This window comes from Triticum urartu, chromosome 5, assembly GCF_003073215.2.
Source record: "Triticum urartu cultivar G1812 chromosome 5, Tu2.1, whole genome shotgun sequence".
In the NCBI taxonomy this organism is placed as follows: domain Eukaryota; kingdom Viridiplantae; phylum Streptophyta; class Magnoliopsida; order Poales; family Poaceae; genus Triticum; species Triticum urartu.
In genome coordinates this window covers 471,398,657-471,421,765 of record NC_053026.1, presented here as the reverse complement: position 1 = coordinate 471,421,765, position 23,109 = coordinate 471,398,657, and positions in this window count along the sequence as shown.

Sequence of the window (23,109 nt, the reverse complement as noted above, 5' to 3'; positions counted from 1 at the left end):
CCGCATACTTGATCGTCCGTGCCAGATTCATGGCACCCCAGACAAGCCACCCAATCATACAAATAGAGATTGCTGGGTTTTTAAACAGGCCGGCAAATTAAACGCCAGAGAACAGGGAAAAGGGATCGCAAAGTGAGGACGATGACAAAGAGTCCCAGCAACCGAACACATGGGGGCAGAAGAAGTTTCCCCCTCAGGTCAAAATGGCGAACATGATATACGCTACCCACATCGCTAAGAGGGAGCGCAAGTGTGCGCTCAGGGACGTCTACGCGATAGAGCTAGTTGCCTCAAAATTCAATCCATGGTCGTCATGCCCTATCACTTTTGATCGCCGGGATCATCTGACCAGTATCCATCACGGTGGCTCAGTCGCACTGGTCCTCGACCCAATAATTGACGGGTTCCACCCGACTCGCGTCCTTATGGACGGAGGTAGCAGCCTCAATCTGCTCTATCAGGATACAGTGCGAAAAATGGGCATTAACCCATCTCAGATCAAGCCCACCAGGACTACCTTCAAAGGAGTCATACGAGGTGTAGAGGCCCGCTGTACGGGCTCAATTACACTAGAGGTTGTCTTCGGATCTCCGGACAACTTCCGAAGCGAGGAGTTAATCTTCGATATCGTCCCCTTCCGCAGCGGCTATCACGCACTGCCCGGATGAACTGCATTTACTCGATTCAATGCAGTACCACACTATGCTTATCTCAAGCTCAAGATGTCGGGTCCACGCGGCGTCATAACAGTCAACGGAAACACGGAAGCTCCCTTCATACAGAAGAGCACACAGCTGCTTTAGCAGCAGAAGTACAGAGTGGCTTTCTCAAGCAGAACCTTAATTCGGCTGCCGAGCCCACGGACACCGTTAAGAGGGTCCGAACTACTCTGCAGCAGGAGAGCTCGGCTCGTCAGGAGCTCGACTAGCAATCCGGCCTCCGTCTCAGTCCCGATCAAGTGGTGGCATTCGTGCCGCGCGTACATAATTACGCACTCAAAATCCCATGGGCATCGACGGAGGCATAGCTAGCTTGTGCTCCATAGTACAGCTCAACCGACATCGGATACACACATACTTTCACTTTTACTTGTTTCCTTTTCAGGTCTCAATCCCACAGGCACCATCTGGTGGTTGGGTTATCGGTCCTCTTGAAGGATAAACAGACCAAGACGACAAGAAACGCAGACATATGGGGGGACTTTTTAGGTGATTATGTTAATGATAACTCTACCTGTTTTTCAGGACCTGCATGCAGCTCTCCCTTGGTTTCGACATGTCAAATAGCATGTTGCTTATCACACTACCTGTATTAATGCGCCTTGACGTACTAATGAAATTACAATAAGAACAATTTGCGGCTGAGCTGTAGGACTCTAGGTTTTTCCCTTTTTCCCTTTTCTGTTTTTTTCTCTTTTTTCAGCTCCCCTGTGGATAACCCTATCAGGTAGCACCCGTAAACTTTGGTATGCTTGATGTTTGCCAGGGGCTTCATAGCACCCCACATTACGGCAACAAAAGTCTGAACACTTTTTATAAGTATAGTTCGGCACCCTGAATTTAGCATTATATGCATTGCCTCTGAATCATGTCTTTGGTCAATAGTTGGGTTGCCCAACTCCTGTGCTTGCTAACTTATGTTCCGCTATATCGGCTAAGGTAGTAAAGGGAGAACTACTGCGTTTGTGCCTTGGTTTATCCAAAGGAGCACCTTAGTAGAGAACACTGAAAACTGACTGTTATGATGCGGCGAGAGCTAGTCAGCTATTCGGAGGTCGCAAATTGTTGGAGATTTATTCCGCATTAAGCGAAGGATTGGTACTCACCGATCATACGCTTATAGCACTCTAGTTTGGATACTAGGGGCTGCGCCCATGTTTTTATTGTCGCACTCCTATGGCTAAGTGAGGGCGTTACAGCTGCACAGTCTGGTTGACTGGTTCGTCGCGCTAAACAACTCCTTTAAGGACCATCTAATTGGATCAAGATTGTTTAGATTCCATCCCGAACACCCCCATACTACCTACGTGAGGGCAGAAGCCGACGGCTGGTTAACCCTTAGATTTTGTACAGCACGGCAGCACAGGAAGTAAAAATTTAAAAACATAACCGGCATTATGTTGCACAATCACTTTGTTTTATCATACAAGGTAGGGGAGCTCGAATACATTCACTCAAAGATAGTGTCTTTCGCACAATGATCCGCAACAATACGGGACCCTTCCAAGACATCGCCAAAGTATCGCTCGGGTGTGCGGTGCTCCTTGCCTTCAGGCGGCCCCTAGGTTGCCAACTTGACAGCATCCATCTTCGCCCACCAGACCTTGACATAGGAGAAGGCCCGACGCGTGTGTTGGGGAAAGTAGCAGAATTTTAAAATTTTCTATGCATCACCAAGATCAATCTATGGAGTCATCTAGCAACAAGGGAGAGAAGAGTGCATCTACATACCCTTGTAGATCGCGCGCAGAAGCGTTCAAGAGAACGGGGTTGATGGAGTCATACTCGACGTGATCCAAATCACCGATGACCTAGTGCCGAATGGACGGCACCTCCGCGTTCAACACATGTACGGTTGGGAAGACGTCTCCTCCAACTTGATCCAGCAAGGGGGAAGGAGAGGTTGATGAAGATCCAGCAGCACGACGGCGTGGTGGTGGATGCAGCAGGATCCCGGCAGGGGTTCGCCAAGCGCAAGCGGGGAGGAGAGGTGTTACGGAGGGAGAGGGAGGCGCCAAGAGCAAAGGGTGCGGCTGCCCTCCCTCCCCCCTCTTTATATAGGGGCCTTGGTGGGGGGGCGTCGGCCCTAGGAGATGGATCTCCAAGGGGGGCGGCGGCCAAGGGGTGGCTTCCCCCCCAAGCCAAGTGGGGGACGCCCCCACCCCTAGGGTTTCCCAACCCTAGGCGCAGGGGAGGCCCAAGGGGGGGGGGGCGCACCAGCCCACTAGGGGCTGGTTCCCTCCCAATTCAGCCCATGGGGCCCTCCGGGATGGGTGGCCCCACCCGGTGGACCCCCGGGACCCTTCCGGTGGTCCCGGTACAATACCGGCGACCCTCGAAACCTTCCTGATGGCCGAAACTGTACTTCCTATATATAAATCTTTACCTCAGGACCATTCCGGAACTCCTCGTGACGTCCTGGATCTCATCCGGGACTCCGAACAACTTTCGGGTTACTACATACTAATATCTCTACAACCCTAGCGTCACCGAACCTTAAGTGTGTAGACCCTACGGGGTCGGGAGACATGCAGACATGACCGAGACGCCTCTCCGGTCAATAACCAACAGCGAGATCTGGATACCCATGTTGGCTCCCACATGCTCCACGATGATCTCATCGGATGAACCACGATGTCGAGGATTCAATCAATTCATATACAATTCCCTTTGTCAATCGGTACGTTACTTGCCCGAGACTCGATCGTCGGTATCCCAATACCTTGTTCAATCTTGTTACCGGCAAGTCACTTTACTCGTGCCGTAATGCATGATCCCGTGATCAACCACTTGGTCACATTGAGCTCATTATGATGATGCATTACCGAGTGGGCCCAGAGATACCTCTCCGTCACACGGAGTGACAAATCCCAGTCTCGATTCGTGCCAACCCAACAGACACTTTCGGAGATACCTGTAGTGTACCTTTATAGTCACCCAGTTACGTTGTGACGTTTGGCACACCCAAGGCACTCCTACGGTATCCGGGAGTCGCACAATCTCATGGTCTAAGGAAATGATACTTGACATTCGGAAAAGCTACAGCAAACGAACTACACGATCTTTGAGCTATGCTTAGGATTGGGTCTTGTCCATCACATCATTCTCCTAATGATGTGATCCTGTTATCAATGAAATCCAATGTCCATAGTCAGGAAACCATGACTATCTTTTGATCAACGACCTAGTCAACTAGAGGCTCACTAGGGACGTGTTGTGGTCTATGTATTCACACATGTATTACTATTTCTGGATAACACAATTATAGCATGAACAATAGACAATTATCATGAACAACGAAATATAATAATAACCATTTTATTAATGCCTCTAGGACATATTTCCAACAGTCTCCCACTTGCACTAGAGTTAATATTCTAGTTACATTGTGATGAATCGAACACCCATGCAGTTCTGGTGTTGATCATGTTTTGCTCTAGGGAGAGGTTTAGTCAACGGATCTGCCACATTCAGGTCTGTATGTACTTTACAAATCTCTATGTCTCCATTTTGAACACTTTCACGAATGGAGTTGAAGCGACGCTTGATATGCCTGGTCTTCCTGTGAAACCTGGGCTCCTTGGCAAGGGCAATAGCACCAGTGTTGTCACAGAGAGTCATCGGGCCCGATGCATTGGGTATGACTCCTAGGTTGGTAATGAACTCCTTCACCCAGACTGCTTCTTGTGCTGCCTCCGAGGCTACCATGTACTCCGCTTCACATGTAGATCCCGCCACAACGCTCTACTTGCAACTGCACCAGCTTACTGCCCCACCATTCAAAATATACACGTATCCGTTTGTGACTTAGAGTCATCCAGATCTGTGTCGAAGCTAGCATCGATGTAACCCTTTACGACGAGCTCTTCGTCCCCTCCATAAACGAGAAACATATCCTTAGTCCTTTTCAGGTACTTCAGGATATTCTTGACCGCTGTCCAGTGTTCCATGCCGAGATTACTTTGGTACCTTCCTACCAAACTTATAGCAAGGTTTACATCAGGTCTGGTACACAGCATAGCATACATGATAGACCCTATGGCCGAGGCATAGGGGACGACACTCATCTTTTCTCTATCTTCTGCCGTGGTCGGGCATTGAGCCGTGCTCAATCTCGTACCTTGCAATACAGGCAAGAACCCCTTCTTTGACTGATCCATTTTGAACTTCTTCAATATCTTGTCAAGGTACGTACTCTGTGAAAGACCAATGAGGCGTCTCAATCTATCTATATAGATCTTGATGCCTAATATATAAGCAGCTTCTTCAAGATCCTTCATTGAAAAACACTTGTTCAAGTAGGCCTTTATGCTTTCCAAGAATTATATATCATTTCCCATCAACAGTATGTCATCCACATACAATATGAGAAATGCTACAGAGCTCCCACTCACTTTCTTGTAAATGCAGGCTTCTCCATAAGTCTGCGTAAACCCAAATGCTTTGATCATCTCATCAAAACAAATGTTCCAACTCCGAGATGCTTGCACCAGCCCATAAATCGAGCGTTGGAGCTTGCACACCTTGTCAGCATTCTTAGGATCGACAAAACCTTCCGGCTGCATCATATACAATTCTTCCTTAAGGAAACCATGAAGGAATGCCGTTTTGACGCCCATTTGCCATATCTCATAATCATAGAATGCGGCAATTGCTAACATGATTCGGACGGACTTCAGCTTCGCTATGGGTGAGAAAGTCTCATCGTAGTCAACCCCTTGAACTTGTCGATAACCCTTAGCAACAAGCCGAGCTTTATAGATGGTTACGTTACCATCCGCGTCTGTCTTCTTCTTCTTAAAGATCCATTTATTTTCTATGGCTCGCCGATCATCGGGCAAGTCAGTCAAAGTCCATACTTCATTTTCATACATGGGTCCTATCTCGGATTTCATGGCTTCCAGCCATTTGTCGGAATCCGGCCCCGCCATCGCTTCTTCATAGTTCGAAGGTTCACCGTCACTACTAGGAAAAGGCCTACTAATGGCACACTGGTTTTGCCTACTAATGGCGCATTACCAGTGCGCCATTAGTAGCACGCCACTAGTATATCTTACTAATGGCGCACCACAGGTGCGCCATTAGTATCTGGTATACTAATGGCGCACCAACTAGTGCGCCATTAGTATGTAACAGCATGCGCCATTAGTGTGCCTCCCGGGGGGCCATACGTAAGCATGGCTTTGTCATACTAATGGCGCATTCTCTGTTGATGCGCCATTAGTATCCTTTGGCATACTAATGGCGCACCTGGTGGTGATGCACCATTAGTATGAATATTTGTTTTTTTTTCCTTTTCTGATTTTTGCGCAGGTTACAATATATATTATTAGACAGAATATAAAATATATTATTAGACAGAATATAGACAGCAGCACACAGCAACATCAGATTCATCGAATACAATAGAAGATTAGTCTCCGAATACAATTCATCATATTAGTCTTCGAATTCAAAAGACCGAACAAAGATAAAACATTACAAGTCTCAAGACCGCGAGTATTGAGTTTGTCTTCACATTACAAGTCGATATCGATCATCTAAACTACCATCACATAGAAGAGAGTTGTGGTCATCACGATGAGCATCATCGCGATCAAACTGGTCTTCATCCGGTTCCTCCAACGCTCCCTCCTCTCTCCCTCTAGATAGCGGGCGTATCTAGATTCGGCCTCCGCCCTAGTGGTGTACCCTTTGTAACTATTACCGCTGAAACGGTGAACCTGTCTCCGACACTCCTCCCAGTCGTCGTAGACTCCGGGAACCTTACCCTTGTACACGACATACGACGGCATCTCTATGCACAAGCCAAACAACAGACAATACATAAGCAATATGTAAGTATGCAACAAAAGGATCGGAAGAGAAAAGCAAGAAATTAATAGCACGATTCATGGTCCTACTAATAAATAGCATCGATTACATCTAAGTTGAACGACTGTCCAAACCAAAGAGACATACGAATTCATTAAAGTATAATTACAACATGAGCCAATCAATGTTTCAGAACTACACATCATTACTTTTGACTCGACTCATCGGACAGGAACGTGGATGAAGCCGCCGTCTGTCGTGATGGTCATGAAATCGCGGTCCTTGTCACCCTGCATTTGTAGCATTTCATCTATCTCACTGTTGGACGGTTGATATCTGAGGAAGAACTGCCCCGAGGTATGAAGGACATCTTGATGGATGATGTCCGCAAACTCCGACTGGATGCGAAAGAATTCTTGTCTGAGGTCCGCGTCCTGGACTGCCGACAAGCTCGTGGCCCAATCTTTGAGATTATCTGGTAGCAGAAGTTGATGATGGTCCCTCATGATCGCCCGCATGTGATGGAGGGCGTAGTAGGCATCCTTCTGACCGCCAGGCGGCTGCTTGATGCAGCAGAACTTCGTATTGTGTGAGAACATGTGCTTGCCGTACTTACGAACTGCCCTGGTGAAGGTGCCTCCAGATTTGGCGTAGGCGGGGAGAACATCATCAAGAACTTTCTTGACATTTGTGTAGTCTATCTTGGAGTTACGGTTCGGGTCTAAATACGTGGCCATGGAATATTTCGGGCTTAAGAGGATGAGTGTGCAATGTGTGTCACTGCACAGAACACGGAATGTTAGAAAAAAAAGAACGATCAAAATCTAAGAAATCATATGTTACGGGGCGGTTAAGGGATGACTTACTCGGGAAAGTAAGCCACAAGGAAGTTATCCTTATCTAGGTTTGCCAGAATGACGCCTTCGAGGTGTGAACTCGCAACTTGGCGGTCCCCAGCGCTGCTCAAGTGCTTGGCACGCATGTAGAAGGGGTCGACTATCACGATGTCTGGGGTCTTGTCTCTAATGATCTGCATCTCCATACTCAGCGAAAACAGCCGAACGAAGGTGTAGTGCAGTGGATGAAGGTTAAACATAGCAAAGATGTCATCAAATCCCAGGACGATCGTACCCCCGATGTCGCCATCCACAAAGCCCTTGCCCTCTGGCACCTTGGCCACGAAAACCGGGTATGCCACATCCTTCTCTCTGAGACGCCGCTTCTCCAAAGAAAGAACACTGTCGTAAAGACTCCGCATAGCACCGGTTGCAGCATTTAGCATATTTGGCGGTAGCATCGCCCTACCCGCCACATGCACCCTCCTCGAGATATCCTTAGGTGAAGGTGGCCCGCCCTGAGCACGGATCGAACTCGGTGCCGGTTGGCTCGCACCGGCGCCCTTGTTAGTCTTTCGTTTCCGTCCCTTCTTCTTGATCTCCTGTAATGGGACCGAGTTCTGCTCACAGACCGCCTTCTTGAGCATGTTAGGGCTGATAATATTTCGCACCTCAGCTATCTGAGGCTCGGTGAAGGAGGGAGCTGCAGACGTGTCCTGAGAACTGAACGCTAGACGACACCTGTTGCAATTGGATTTCTCCGCCGTACCAGCTAGATCGCGGTCGTCTTGGTTGGGTTCTTGAGAAAGAGGCCCGCAGAACTCGTCAGCGTACCCATGTTCGGCAAAGTACTTATCAACTTTGATAAATGTACCATCGTCGTTGTTGTCGCCGTCCGGATCCTGTGCCATAGGGATGTCCGGCAGGTCCGGTAGCATTGCGGCGTTCTTGCCATGGCTTGGCACCGGCACGACTGGCGGTCTTGTCTGTGGGGTGGTGTCCCCCGCCCCCAAACGAATCTGGCTCTTCGGCCAAAGCAGGGGCCAGTTTACGCAGGTGCTGAGGGTCATCTCATCTTCTTCGTCGGCCCCAGTGGGTCGAATCGGAGGTAACAGCTCGTCGCAGCCTGGCAGCACCTGAACCACTTCAACCCTATACATTGTGGGTGGCATCAGATTACCGTGGAACATGGGGTTGCCCGGTTGAACGATTCTGCCCTTGGCGACATCGACCAACTCGGCGCCCATGAAGTGCAGAAGAGTGCAAGTAACGTCGGCGGTGCCCTGCGAAAACATGTATAGGGCGTCAGGGATGCCCAGTCAAAGGCAAGGAGATGAAGTCATCGGCCGAGAGGCTTGGTTACCGTGATGCCGTCGAGCTCAGCTAATGTCAAGGCACTGCCAACGGCGGGCGTGCAACTGACGGAGGGGGCGCTTGCTGGCGAGGTGCCGGCCGGCGTACACCCGGGTGCATTAAGCTCCAATGCCCGTGCCGGCGCCAGAGACATGAATACCGCCTCCGCCGGAGACACCAATGGCGCTGCCGCCGGAGACACCAATGGTGCCGCCGGAGACACCAATGGCACCGCCTGCGCGCTGTGCGAGTTGCTGGCCGTGAAGCTGGGAACCGGGGGAGGCCCCTATTGGCCGCCCGCAATCCACGTTGTCAGCCCATGAATCAACGTAGGCACCATGGCGTTGAGCGTCGTTCCAAGTTGTTGTTGCACTCGCTCTTGGACAAGCTCCAGAATCCGCGCCACTTGTGCCTTGAGTTCTTCAACCTCGCGCGTCTGGCTTTCCGAGCTGGTCTTTTTCTCCTTCCGCACACCAGCGGTATAGTATGACCCCCATTTTGTGGACAAGCCTTTGCCGGCCACACGACCAGCTGATGTCGGCTTAGTGAGCTTATCCTTGTTTTTCATTACGTTCAACGCCCTATTTAAAGGGGTGTCGAAAGGGAAGCTCTTAGATGACCCCGCGCTACTGCTTTCAGTGTCCTGCAAAAGGAACGTGAACCATTTAGAAATATTGGGGATTAATTAGAGTGCAACCATATGGAGCTAATTACGCGGGGGTGTATTCCTTACCAGAAGAAGCTCAAGCGCCGTGGTCTTCGGATCCGTGGTAAGCTCCTTTGTTATCGGGTCCTCCTTGTATCGGGCCCTGACATAGTTCCGGTCTGCTTGTCACCGCTGTATTTCTCGAAGCGGGGCGGTAGGCCTTGCTCGGCACGCTCCGCGTCCTCCTTGTCCCATATAGGCTCCGCCACTCTGTAACCGCCGGGACCGAGTTTGTGTTCCCCTAAGTTCAACTCCTGCATTTCTTTCCCCCACTAACTTGATTCGGAGGTTGCACTGCTCTCGCACTTGATCTTGAACTCCTTGTACTCATCTTCGCTCATCAAAGGATATTTCGCCTTGATCTTCTCATAACTATCACCTTTATCAATCATTCTCTTCACCGTGCTTTTCCAAGTAGACAGGGCCGTGCTCATCTTCGTGAGGGCGGCACTGTTCACTTTATTCCCTGAGAGGCGTGTGTTTTCAAATTCGGCGGGGAACTTGTATCGTTCGTGCAGCTTCGTGAAGAGGAGGTTGCGCAAATTCCCTCGGTCCTTATGCCTAAGGTTCTCGGTGTTGATCGAGACGGTGCTCCGGAGAATGCACCCGAGCTGAAGCGAGTACCCCTTGACTATATGTTTGGGCTCCGTTGGATTCCCGTCGGAGTCCACTTGAGTGAATTCCTCCTTGAGGGTGCGGAGCGCATTCGGGCGCCGGTCCTTCCTTTGCTTCTTCGGTTGGCTGCCATCTGTGTGTGCGCCGCCATCATCAGTGGTGGCATCCTCGGTGGCACCATCAGTGGTGTCATCCCCGACGCCACTAGGGGTTGTGTAATCAGGATCGGTGTCTTCCGCGGTGTCCTCATAGCGGTGAGCTTGTTCCTCCATCTCCTGGGACAGCTCCCAGAATTGCTTGCCGCCCGAACCACCGGCCTCATCGTTGTGGGCCATGTTTCGCTCTAAATAGGAAAAAAGTTTGGTCAAAAAGTTGGTTATTGTCAAGGAACAAGATCATGGTCTCATCATTTAGGGTTTGTTGACACCGAGGCACCCTAAAAGCCTAAGCTTTCATCATTTAGGGTTTGTTGACGCCGAGGCACCCTAAAAGCCTAAGCGTACATCATTTAGGTTCTCATCGACACCGAGGCATCCGGGACAGCCAAGTTAAGTTTTCATCATTTAGGGTTTATCGATGCCGAGGCAACCTAGGTTGGGCCTAATCACTAGGCACTAATCACTTGGCTCTATTGCCACCTATGTTGGGTTTATCATCTAGGGTTTATCGATGCTAAGGAGAATTCTAAGTTGGGCCTAATCACTTGGCTCTATTGCCACCTATGGTTTAATGCAGGAAGAATAAAGGGGCAGTTAATCCTACTTAATTAAGTACTAAGATACCCCGGCCCATGCATTATCGCAAGTACCCCATATGTCCTATTTTTAGCAAAGTCATGCTAAAATTCACGGAAAATTTCAGCATGACCTTTGCTGAAAATAGGACATATGGAGTACCCGAATTTGCCGGAACGGAAGTTAATCGACATTCCGGCAAACTCAAGGGCCTCTCGGGGTACCTGCAAATTCATCACGACACGATGGTCGGAGACAAAACCCAGCAAACTAGCACCACAATGTGCCTCTACTTTCATATGGATGAAAAGGCCACAGACCATATGGCCCTCTGCTTTCATATGGACAAAAATCAGCTCAACTTATGTGAGCTTCCATTCCAGATCTAATAGCAGCAAGTTGTTCACTTGTAGCTCAACTTATGTGAGCTGCCTTCAAGAAAAGAAATCTGCAGTGGCACATCTGCTCTCTGAATACATTGGCAAGAAACAAAACAACACCTAGTACCATCCATCTGCTATGGCCGTATCATGCAGTTTAACTAAGCACTAACAGGTAATTATATAACAGAAAACTTGGCGCGTACGTGTCACTTAGCTTGGGCAAGCAACATACCTCGTCCTCTTGGTTAGTCCAAACAAGCTGTATGCTGAGCCTCAACTCACCACCTCCACATTTTACAGCACCCATGAAATGAAAAACTAAACATAATTGTCAGCCAACAAAACCAAAACACAAACAGGACTTCAAATTTTCACGATCAGGAAGAAAAACAGGGTTTTCAACTACTATATTCAGTTTCATGGCATCCGTTGAACAGTTGAAAAAGAACAAGCTTCATTTAAATATCTTGCTGCTAACAAACATAACTAATGTCAGTACTCAAAAAATAGAGTGACCACACAGGGAACAAACAAACTATTCACTTTTTATTTCTTCATAATTGGACCAGACAGAGAACAACTCCTTGGAAGCAAACTTATATGAAAAGGTTCAGCAACTTGAAACATAACTCTTATATGAAAATCTTCTATATGATCAAGTAAGCAGAGCACATGTATATACCTGTATCACTGTCTTGGAGCCAACAAACACCTCAATTTTTCTCCAACCGTGATCGAACCTGATCGCCTATGCTTCTTCTTTCACTCTCCTGCATAAAGTTATTGTTACTACCTGGGAGGGAATATATGCTTGTTTACCACTACTAATACCATTTTTTAATATAATCTTCATTCTCCTGCTATTTCTTTTCTTACAAGTGTTGATGCCATAGTGTCTCAGGTTCTTCCTAGTTAAAACATGTGATTTTGAGAAGGAATTTGCCCAATTTTCGCAGGGAGACAAAACTTAGCTAAAAATTTGATATAACAAGTAGTCCATGAAATTATATTTCCTCTAGGAAAAGTAGAAGATATTATTTTGTTTTTCCTCTAAGGTAAAGGAAATAGCCATCACTTTGAAGTGTCTAATAGATGAAATAATGCATGAGTTAGAAAGATATGTGCAAGTGTCTGAAGGCATCCTGTGAAGCAGAGCTTCCAAATTGATCTTCTTGAAACATTGTTACTAAGTAAGGCTTAATTTCATATTTCTGCAAACTAAGGTAAACCAATTATTACATGCATAAATTTCTCATTTGGAGAAGCCAAGTATCAAAGGTTTCGAACCATGAGAATTCATTGCATTTTTCGGTGACAACACGGCTAGGAAAAAAAGACTCTGATACAGAGACTAATGACGCGATGCCCCCCTCCCTTAGAGGCATTATCACAAACACCTATCAAGCACAATCCTTTCACATGTAAACTTGAGCATGCTTTGGAAAAATCACGCAGCAAGCAAAAAATTGAATAGAGGATGCAAGAGGAAGGAGGGAGGGGGGATGAGGGAAGAGGGAAGAGGGAGGAAGGACGAAGGAGTGGTGGCTACCTGCCTACGGACTGGTCGCCGGCGTAGCTCCGGGCGGCAGCGTTGCTGGGCTGGAGCGCCTGCTCCAGGGAGGGGGTTGCGCCATAAGTAATTTAATCTAGCCATAAGTACATCCATAGCAATGGTGCACCACCGAGGGGTGCGCCATAAGTAATTTAATCTAGCCCGACTTGTCAGGTTATATACAACCTAACCCTATCTACAACCGACCCCGCCCACTAGCCTGATTGGTCAATATGCAGCACACACACCAGGAGGTCCTGGGTTCGATTCCCAAGCTCCCCAATATTTTTCTATGCATTTTAAATCCTGTTTGATATTTATTTGTGTTTAAATATGTTCAAACTTGTTTAAATCATAACAGTAATATTTTTTTATAAAAATAGTAATAACCCCCCCAGGGGTGTGGGGGGCCGGGTGCTCGTCGGAGGTGGTGGAGCGGGGGAGGGTTGCGGTGCGTCGTCGGCGGCGGTGGAGCTAGCTAGCGGGGGAGGGTGCGGGTGGGATCAAGAACGAGATGGAGGGGGAATCGAGATCGAGATGGAGGGGGATCGAGATCAAGTGTCCTCATGAATTCAAAAAGTGCCCATGAAATTTAAAAATATTCATGATATCAAAAAGTTCCCATGAAATACAATCGAGAAATGAAGACTACGATTTAAATACAATCGATCTTAGCTAGCTATCTGTTCACAATCTTCTTGCCCTTCTTTTTCGCAAATGGAGTTCTTCTGTGGAACGGACGTCCTTTAGGTAGGGCGGTCCTGCTTCTTCTTGTGGTGTGTGCTGCTACTTCATCGTCGTCGTCATGTTCGATCTTCGGGTCGCCGTACTTGTCGAAGTCTTGCTCATTGGCTACTCCATCCATTCCGATGATCTTCCTTTTGCCTCTCCTCACGACAACACGACTGGGCTTTGACGGGTCGGTAATGAAGAAGCATTGGTCCACTTGGGAAGCCAGTACCCATGGCTCATTTTTCGCGGTGACGTTTGCGCCCGCGGTCTTGGATTTGGCTTCGGGTATAACCATGGTGGTGAAATACCGGTCTTCTTTTAGGACGCTCTTGGCCCATCTGACACGGAACATTGGGACCTTCTCTCCAGCGTAGCTCAGCTCCCAGATCTCCTCGATCCTTCCGTAGTATCTGTCCTTGTCATTGCCTGTGTAGGATTCCATCGTTACCCCGGAGTTCTGATAACCATCGCTCTTCATGTCCTTGTCCTCGGTGTAGAATGTGTAGCCGTTGATATCGTACGCCTCATAGGTCATCAGGTTGTGCTCGGCGCCCTGTGACAAGGCGAATATGAGTTGTTCTTCCGTGGAAGAATCCTCATGTAAAGGGTACGATAGAAACTTCTGCTTGAACCAATGCGTGAAACATGAGTTGTGCTCTTTGAGTATATCTCCGTCCGTCCTCTGTTGGCCTCGGTCATTGTACGTCTTCTCAATAAAGGTTTTGTGCTCTACCACCCAAGGATCGACCACGTCTATGTGTTGTAGCGCGACTAGGTTTGCTCTTTCAAAGTCGGCGAGTCGACCCTCGAAGTCGACATGCATTTCGCGACGACCCTCACGGTGACCCCATCCAGCGAGCCTGCCGAGGTGCCTGTTGACGGGCAGACCAACGGGGTTCTCGATGCCTAGATAATTCGTGCAGTAGGAGATGCACTCTTTGGTCAGAAAGCCCCTGGCTATACTTCCCTCTGGACGTGACATGTTGCGAACGTATCCTTTGATGACACCATTCATCCTTTCGAACGGCATCATGCTGTGCAGGAACGTCGGCCCGAGTTGGATGATATCCTCCACGATATGGACCAGCAGATGCACCATAACGTCGAAGAATGCGGGCGGGAAGTACATCTCAAGATCGCATAGTATCACCACGATCTCTTCCTGTAGCCTTCTGAGTTGCCTCACGCCAATCGACTTCCGAGAGATGACGTCGAAAAAGTTGCATAGGCCAAATAGCGTTTCACGGATGTGCGCGTCCATGATCCCACGGATTGCAACTGGAAGTATCTGCGTCATCAGCACGTGACAGTCGTGAGACTTCATCCCGCTGAACTTCTGCTTCGCTGGGTCTACGTATCTGCTTATCTTCCCCGCGTAACCGTAAGGAAGTTTTACTCCTGTGAGGCAGGTGAAAAACTGCTCGATCTCCTCCTGACTTAGAGTGAAGCACGCGGGAGGGTAGAAATTTCCGGTCTTCTTGACCTTTTTGCCTTTGCGACGACTTTCTGTGTCCTGCTTCGCCTCATCATCATCATCATCATCATCATTAGCGTGAAGCTCCTGCCTGATGCCCATTGATTTCAAGTCTGCCCTTGCTTTCGGCCCATCTTTGGTCCTCTCTGGCATGTTGAGCAGGGTAACAAGCAGACTCTCGCACACGTTCTTTGTGATATGCATGACATCAAGGCTGTGAGGCACACGGTGGATCTTCCAGTACGGCAAGTCCCAGAAAACAGACCTCGTTTTCCATACCTTCAGCAGCGGCTCTGGCGCCTTTCGCTTCTTTCCCGGCTCTGGCGCCTTTTGCTTCTTTCCCGGCAGTGGCCAGTCTTTCCAATTTTTCAACAGCTCGTCTATTTCCTCGCCGCTCCTCGTACACGGGCGTTTTCGGGGTTCGGTTTCACCATCGAACAGATCCTTGCGTTTCCTCCACGGGTCATCGTCGTGAAGCCACCTTCGATGTCCCATGAACACGGTTTTCGAAGACCCGGGATCTCTATCTAGCTGGCGATATGTTGTGTCATCCATGCACCTTACGCATCCAGAAAATCCGTGGACTACCTGCCCCGCGAGATATCCGTAACCGAGATAGTCGTGCACCGTCATGAGCAGTGCGGCTCTCATAGGGAAATATTCTTTCTCTGCGGCGTCCCACGTATTGGCTGGCATTTTCCACAGCGTGTCTAGCTCCTCCTTCAGCAGCCCCAGATACAGATTGATGTCGTTCCCTGGTTGTTTCGGCCCTTCAATTAGCATACTCATGTGAATGTACTTCCTCTTCATGCACAAACAGGGGGGAAGGTTGTACATCCACACAAACATAGGCCAGGTGCTATGTGTGCTTCTCTGGCTGTCAAACGGATTGACTCCATCGGTGCTCGCGCCCAACACGATGTTCCTTGGATCCTTCCCAAATTCTGGGTATTCGAAGTTCAACGCTTGCCACTGGCTCGCATCCTTAGGGTGACTCAGCATCTTGTCTTTTTTATTTATCTCCAGATCATTTCCGTCATCTTCCCGCTTCTTCTCCTCCCTATCCGCGTGCCAACGCAGGAGCTTTGATACCTTAGGGTCCGTGAAATACCGCTGCAGACGAGGAGTGATCGGAAAGTACCACACCGATTTTCGAGGAGCTTTCTTCCTCTTCTTGTATCGAGTGACGCCGCACACCAGACATATGGTAGACTCCGCGTGCTCGTCCCGATAAATGATACAATTGTTCATGCACACATGGTATTTCACGCGCGGTAAATCCAGAGGACACACGATTTTCTTCGCCTCCTCGAAACTGGTCGGGCACTTGTTCCCCTTGGGAAGACATTCGTGCCAGAATGACATGTTCTCGTCGAAGCATGCGTCGGTCATTTTGTGTTTTACCTTCATCTCCAGATCCATGAGCGTTACTTTCAGGCGGGTATCCTCGGGCCTGCATCCTTCATACAATGGAGTAACCGCATCTATCTCCAGTTGATCCAGCTTGGCTTTCTCTCGGGCGGCAGCTCTTGCGTTATCCGTCTGATTGAGAAGCAGCTCTTGAATATGAGGGTCCTGCACCCAGCCTCCATCGTCGTCTGCTCCGGCATCTTCATCTTCATGATCATGCCCTTCGTCTTGATCTTCCTCATCATCATGTACGACATCTTCTACATGATGACTGTGTACAGCATCACCGTCGTGATCATGTCCTGGAGATTCTTCGTCTTCTCGCCCGCCCTCGCCGTGGTGGTACTTGTCTTGTTGCCCTTCCTCATTTCTTGCCCGGCCCCAGCCATGGACGACTTCATAGTCATCTTCATCACCTTGCCACTGATAGCCATCCATGAAACCACGCAATAGCAGGTGGTCCCGCACCTGCCCGAAATCCGGGTCCGCAATAAGGCTCTTCGGCTTGCATTTTCGACACGGACATCTTATCTCCGTCTCGTTCCTTTGAAGCATCTCGGCCTTCGCGGAGCTCAAAAACCTATTCACGATGCCTTCAGTCATCGTGCGGACCATGGTCGCCTGCGGGGTAGAGCAAAACGATATTTTAGAACCAAGAAAAAATTTGGCATGACCTTCCCTAAAAATAGGACCAAAAGAATGCATAGTGCCAAAATTCTCGCCGAAACGGAAATGAATCAAAACATTCCGGCAAAATATTGGCAACTATCGCATTTCAAATACCGGTACCTTCAAACACAAACATATATGCAACACCACAAACACATGCAACACCACAAACATACATAGATCTAGCTAGGCCACAAAAAGTGCATGTGCACGTTGTTGGAGCGATCTAGGGAGAAAAAAGTAGATCTACATCATGAAGATAGCTTTCCCCTTACTTACCTATCAAAAAAAGGTAATTTCACCACTTAATTTTGATGAATATATGGTGGAAATGAGGTGAGGAGGAGGAGGCAGCCGGAAGCTTGGAGAAGGAGGTGGAGGGAATGAAGTGGGGAAAGTGAGTGAGTAGGTGTGGGGCTGTCCAAAATATCTTGTTGGGGTCTCAGGTTACTAATGGCGCACCACAAGGAAATGCGCCATTAGTAACCCTGGTTACTAATGGCGCACCTGCAGGTGGTGCGCCATTAGAAGTTTTGCAGAAAAGTAAAAAATATAAATATATACACTAATGGTGCACCGTGTAATAGTGCGCCATTACTAGTTTAAACTAGTAATGGCGCACTGTGAAACGGTGCGCCATTAGTAGTTTTGCAAAAAAAAAAGAATAAGAAAAAAATTACAGTAATGGCGCACTCTCTGCCTGGTGCGCCATTACTAGTTAGAACTAGTAATGACGCATTGTCGACCTGATGCACCATTAGTATGTATGGAAAAATGGAAAAAAAATTAATACTAGTGGCGCACCCTGTTTCTGGTGCGCCATTAGTGTCTTCCACACTAATGGCGCATCACCAACAGGTGCGCCATTAGTATATAGTAGTGGCGCACTACTTCCCTGGTGCGCCATTAGTATCAATCCTATCTATAGCCCTTTTCCTAGTAGTGCGTTGTCTAACAACATGATTATCAAGACAGGGTTGCCGTACCACTCTAGTGCGGAACATGTCCTTGTGGACCTACGAAGTTCAGTAGCAACTTGATCTAAAGTTTCATGATCATCATCAACTTCCTCTCTAGTCGGTGCAGGCACCTCATGAACATTTTCTTGAGCTGCGCCACTTACCGGTTCAAGAGGTAATACTTCATCAAGTTCTACTTTCCTCCCACTTATTTCTTTCGAGAGAAACTCTTTCTCTAGAAAGGACCCAATCTTGGCAACAAAGATCTTGCCTTCGGATCTGAGGTAGAAGGTATACCCAATAGTTTCTTTAGGGTATCCTATGAAGACGCAATTTTCCGATTTGGGTTCGAGCTTTTCAGGTTGAAGTTTCTTGACATAAGCATCGCATCCCCAAACTTTTAGAAACGACAGATTAGGTTTCTTCCCAAACCATAATTCATACGGTGTCGTCTCAACGGATTTCGACAGAGCCCTATTTAAAGTGAATGCGGCAGTCTCTAAAGCATAGCCCCAAAACGACAGCGGTAAACCGTTAAGAGACATCATAGATCGCACCATATCTAATAGAGTGCGATTACGACGTTCGGACACACCATTACGCTGAGGTGTTCCAGGCGGCGTGAGTTGTGAAACTATTCCACATTTTCTTAAGTGTGTGCCAAATTCGTGACTCAAGTATTCTCCCCCATGATCTGATCGCAAGAACTTGATTTTCTTGTCACGTTGATTCTCAACCTCACTCTGAAATTCCTTGAACTTTTCAAAGGTCTCAGACTTGTGTTTCATTAAGTAGACATACCGATATCTACTCAAGTCATCAGTGAGGGTGAGAACATAACGATAGCCACCGCGAGCCTCAACACTCATTGGACCGCACACATCAGTATGTATGATTTCCAATAAGTTGGTTGCTCGCTCCATTGTTCCTGAGAACGGAGTCTTGGTCATTTTACCCATGAGGCATGGTTCGCACGTGTCAAATGATTCGTAATCAAGAGACTCTAAAAGTCCATCTGGATGGAGCTTCTTCATGCGTTTGACACCTATGTGACTAAGGCGGCAGTGCCACAAGTATGTGGGACTATCATTATCAACCTTACATCTTTTGGTATTCACACTATGAATATGTGTAACATTACACTCGAGATTCATTAAGAATAAACCATTCACGACGAAGCATGACCATAAAACATATCTCTCGTATAAATAGAACAACCATTATTCTCGGATTTAAATGAGTAGCCATCTCGAATTAAATGAGATCCTGATACAATGTTCATGATCTAAGCTGGCACTAAATAACAATTATTTAGGTTTAAAACTAATCCCGTAGGTAAATGTAGAGGTAGCGTGCCGACGGCGATCACATCGACCTTGGAACCATTCCCGACGCGCATCGTCACCTCGTCCTTCGCCAGTCTCCGCTTATTCCGCAACTCCTGCCTTGAGTTTCAAATGTGAGCAACCGCACCGGTATCAAATACCCAGGAGCTACTACGAGTACTAGTAAGGTACACATCAATTACATGTATATCACATATACCTTTAGTGTTGCCGGCCTTCTTGTCCGCTAAGTATTTGGGGCAGTTCCGCTTCCATTGACCACTTCCCTTGCAATAAAAACACTCAGTCTCGGGCTTGGGTCCATTCTTTGGCTTCTTCCTGGTAGCTTGCTTACCGGGCGCGGCAACTCCCTTGCCGTCCTTCTTGAAGTTCTTCTTACCCTTGCCTTTCTTGAACTTAGTGGTTTCATTCACCATCAACACTTGATGTTCCTTTTTGATTTCCACCTCTGCTAATTTCAGCAGTGAATATACCTCAGGAATGGTCTTTTCCATCTCCTGCATATTGAAGTTCATCACAAAGCTCTTGTAGCTCGGTTGAAGCGACTGAAGGATTCAGTCAATGACCGCGTCATCCGGGAGATTAACTCCTAGCTGAGTCAAGCGGTTATGCAACCCAGACATTTTGAATATGTGCTCGCTGACAGAACTATTTTCCTCCATCTTACAGCTGAAGAACTTGTCGGAGACTTCATATCTCTCGACCCAGGCATGAGCTTGGAAAACCATTTTCAGCTCTTCGAACATCTCATACGCTCCGTGTCTCTCAAAACGCTTTTGGAGCCCCGGTTCTAAGCTGTAAAGCATGCGGCACTGAACAAGGGAGTAATCATCAGCACGTGACTGCCAAGCGTTCATAACGTCTTGGTTCTCTGGGATAGGTGCGTTACCTAGCGGTGCTTCTAGGACATAATCTTTCTTGGCAGCTATGAGGATGATCCTCAGGTTCCGGACCCAGTCCGTATAGTTGCTGCCATCGTCTTTCAGCTTGGTTTTCTCTAGGAACACGTTGAAGTTGAGGACAACGTGGGCCATTTGATCTACAAGACATATTGTAAAGATTTTAGACTAAGTTCATGATAATTAAGTTCATCTAATCAAATTATTCAATGAACTCCCACTCAGATAGACATCCCTCCAGTCATCTAAGTGAAACATGATCCGAGTTAACTAGGCCGTGTCCGATCATCACGTGAGACGGACTAGTCAACATCGATGAACATCTTCATGTTGATCATATCTTCTATACGACTCATGCTCGACCTTTCGGTCTTCTGTGTTCCGAGGCCATGTCTGTACATGCTAGGCTCGTCAAGTCAACCTAAGTGTATTGCGTGTGTAAATCTGGCTTACACCCGTTGTATTCGAACATTAGAATCTATCACACCCGATCATCACGTGGTGCTTCGAAACAACGAACCTTCGAAACGATGCATAGTTAGGGGGAACACTTTCTTGAAATTATTACGAGGGATCATCTTATTTAAGCTACCGTCGTTCTAAGCAAATAAGATGTAAAATATGATAAACATCACATGCAATCAAAGTGACATGATATGGCCAATATCATTTGCTCCTTTTGATCTCCATCTTCGGGGCTCCATGATCATCGTTGTGACCGGCATGACACCATGATCTCCATCATCATGATCTCCATCATCGTGTCTTCTTGAAGTTGTCTCGTCATCTATTACTTCTACTACTATGGCTAACGCTTTAGCAATAAAGTAAATTAATTACATGACGTTTATGTTGACACGCAGGTCATAAATAAATAAAGACAACTCCTATGGCTCCTGCCAGTTGTCATACTCATCGACATGCAAGTCGTGATTCCTATTACAAGAACATGATCATATCATACATCACATATATCATTCATCACATCCTTTGGCCATATCACATCACAAAACACTTGCTGTAAAAACAAGTTAGACGTCCTCTAATTGTTGTTGCAAGTTTTTACATGGCTGCTATAGGTTTCTAGCAAGAATGTTTCTTACCTACGCCAAAACCACAACGTGATATGCCAATTTCTATTTACCCTTCATAAGGACCCTTTTCATCGAATCCGATCCGACTAAAGTGGGAGAGACAGACACCCGCCAGCCACCTTATGCAACTAGTGCATGTCAATCGGTGGAACCAGTCTCACGTAAGCGTACGTGTAAGGTCGGTCTGGGCCGCATCATCCCATGATGCCGCAGAATCAAAATAAGACTAGTAACGGCAAGCAAATTGACAATATCCACGCCCACAACTGCTTTTTGTTCTACTCGTGCATAGAAACTACGCATAGACCTAGCTCATGATGCCACTGTTGGGGAACGTAGCAGAATTTTAAAATTTTCTACGCATCACCAAGATCAATCTATGGAGTCATCTAGCAACGAGGGAGAGAAGAGTGCATCTACATACCCTTGTAGATCGCGCGCGGAAGCGTTCAAGAGAACGGGGTTGATGGAGTCGTACTCGACGTGATCCAAATCACCTATGACCTAGTGCCGAACGGACGGCACCTCCGCGTTCAACACACGTACGGTTGGGAAGACGTCTCCTCCAACTTGATCCTGCAAGGGGGGAGGAGAGGTTGATGAAGATCCAGCAGCACGACGGCGTGGTGGTGGATGCAGCAGGATCCCGGCAGGGGTTCGCCAAGCGCAAGCGGGGAGGAGAGGTGTTACGGAGGGAGAGGGAGGCGCCAAGAGCAAAGGGTGCGGCTGCCCTCCCTCCCCCTCTTTATATAGGGGCCTTGGGGGGCGCCGGCCCTAGGATATGGATCTCCAAGGGGGGCGGCGGCCAAGGGGTGGCTTCCCCCCCAAGCCAAGTGGGGGGCGCCACCACCCCTAGGGTTTCCCAACCCTAGGCGCAGGGGAGGCCCAAGGGGGGGGGGGGCGAACCAGCCCACTAGGGGCTGTTTCCCTCCCAATTCAGCCCATGGGGCCCTCCGGGATGGGTGGCCCCACCCGGTGGACCCCTGGGACCCTTCCGGTGGTCCCGGTACGGTACAATACCGGCGACCCCCGAAACCTTCCCGATGGCCGAAACTGTACTTCCTATATATAAATCTTTACCTCCGGACCATTCCGGAACTCCTCGTGACGTCCTGGATCTCATCCGAGACTCCGAACAACTTTCAGGTTACTGCATACTAATATCTCTACAACCCTAGCGTCACCGAACCTTAAGTGTGTAGACCCTACGGGTTCGGGAGACATGCAGACATGACCGAGACGCCTCTCTGGTCAATAACCAACAGCGGGATCTGGATACCCATGTTGGCTCCCACATGCTCCACGATGATCTCATCGGATGAACCACGATGTCGAGGATTCAATCAATCCGTATACAATTCCCTTTGTCAGTCGGTACGTTACTTGCCCGAGACTCGATCATCGGTATCCCAATACTTTGTTCAATCTCGTTACCGGCAAGTCACTTTACTCGTGCCGTAATGCATGATCCCGTGATCAACCACTTGGTCACATTGAGCTCATTATGATGATGCATTACCGAGTGGGCCCAGAGATACCTCTCCATCACACGGAGTGACAAATCCCAGTCTCGATTCGTGCCAACCCAACAGACACTTTCAGAGATACCTGTAGTGTACCTTTATAGTCACCCAGTTACGTTGAGACGTTTGGCACACCCAAGGCACTCCTACGGTATCCGAGAGTTGCACAATCTCATGGTCTAAGGAAATGATACTTGACATTCAGAAAAGCTACAGCAAACGAACTACACGATCTTTGAGCTATGCTTAGGATTGGGTCTTGTCCATCACATCATTCTCCTAATGATGTGA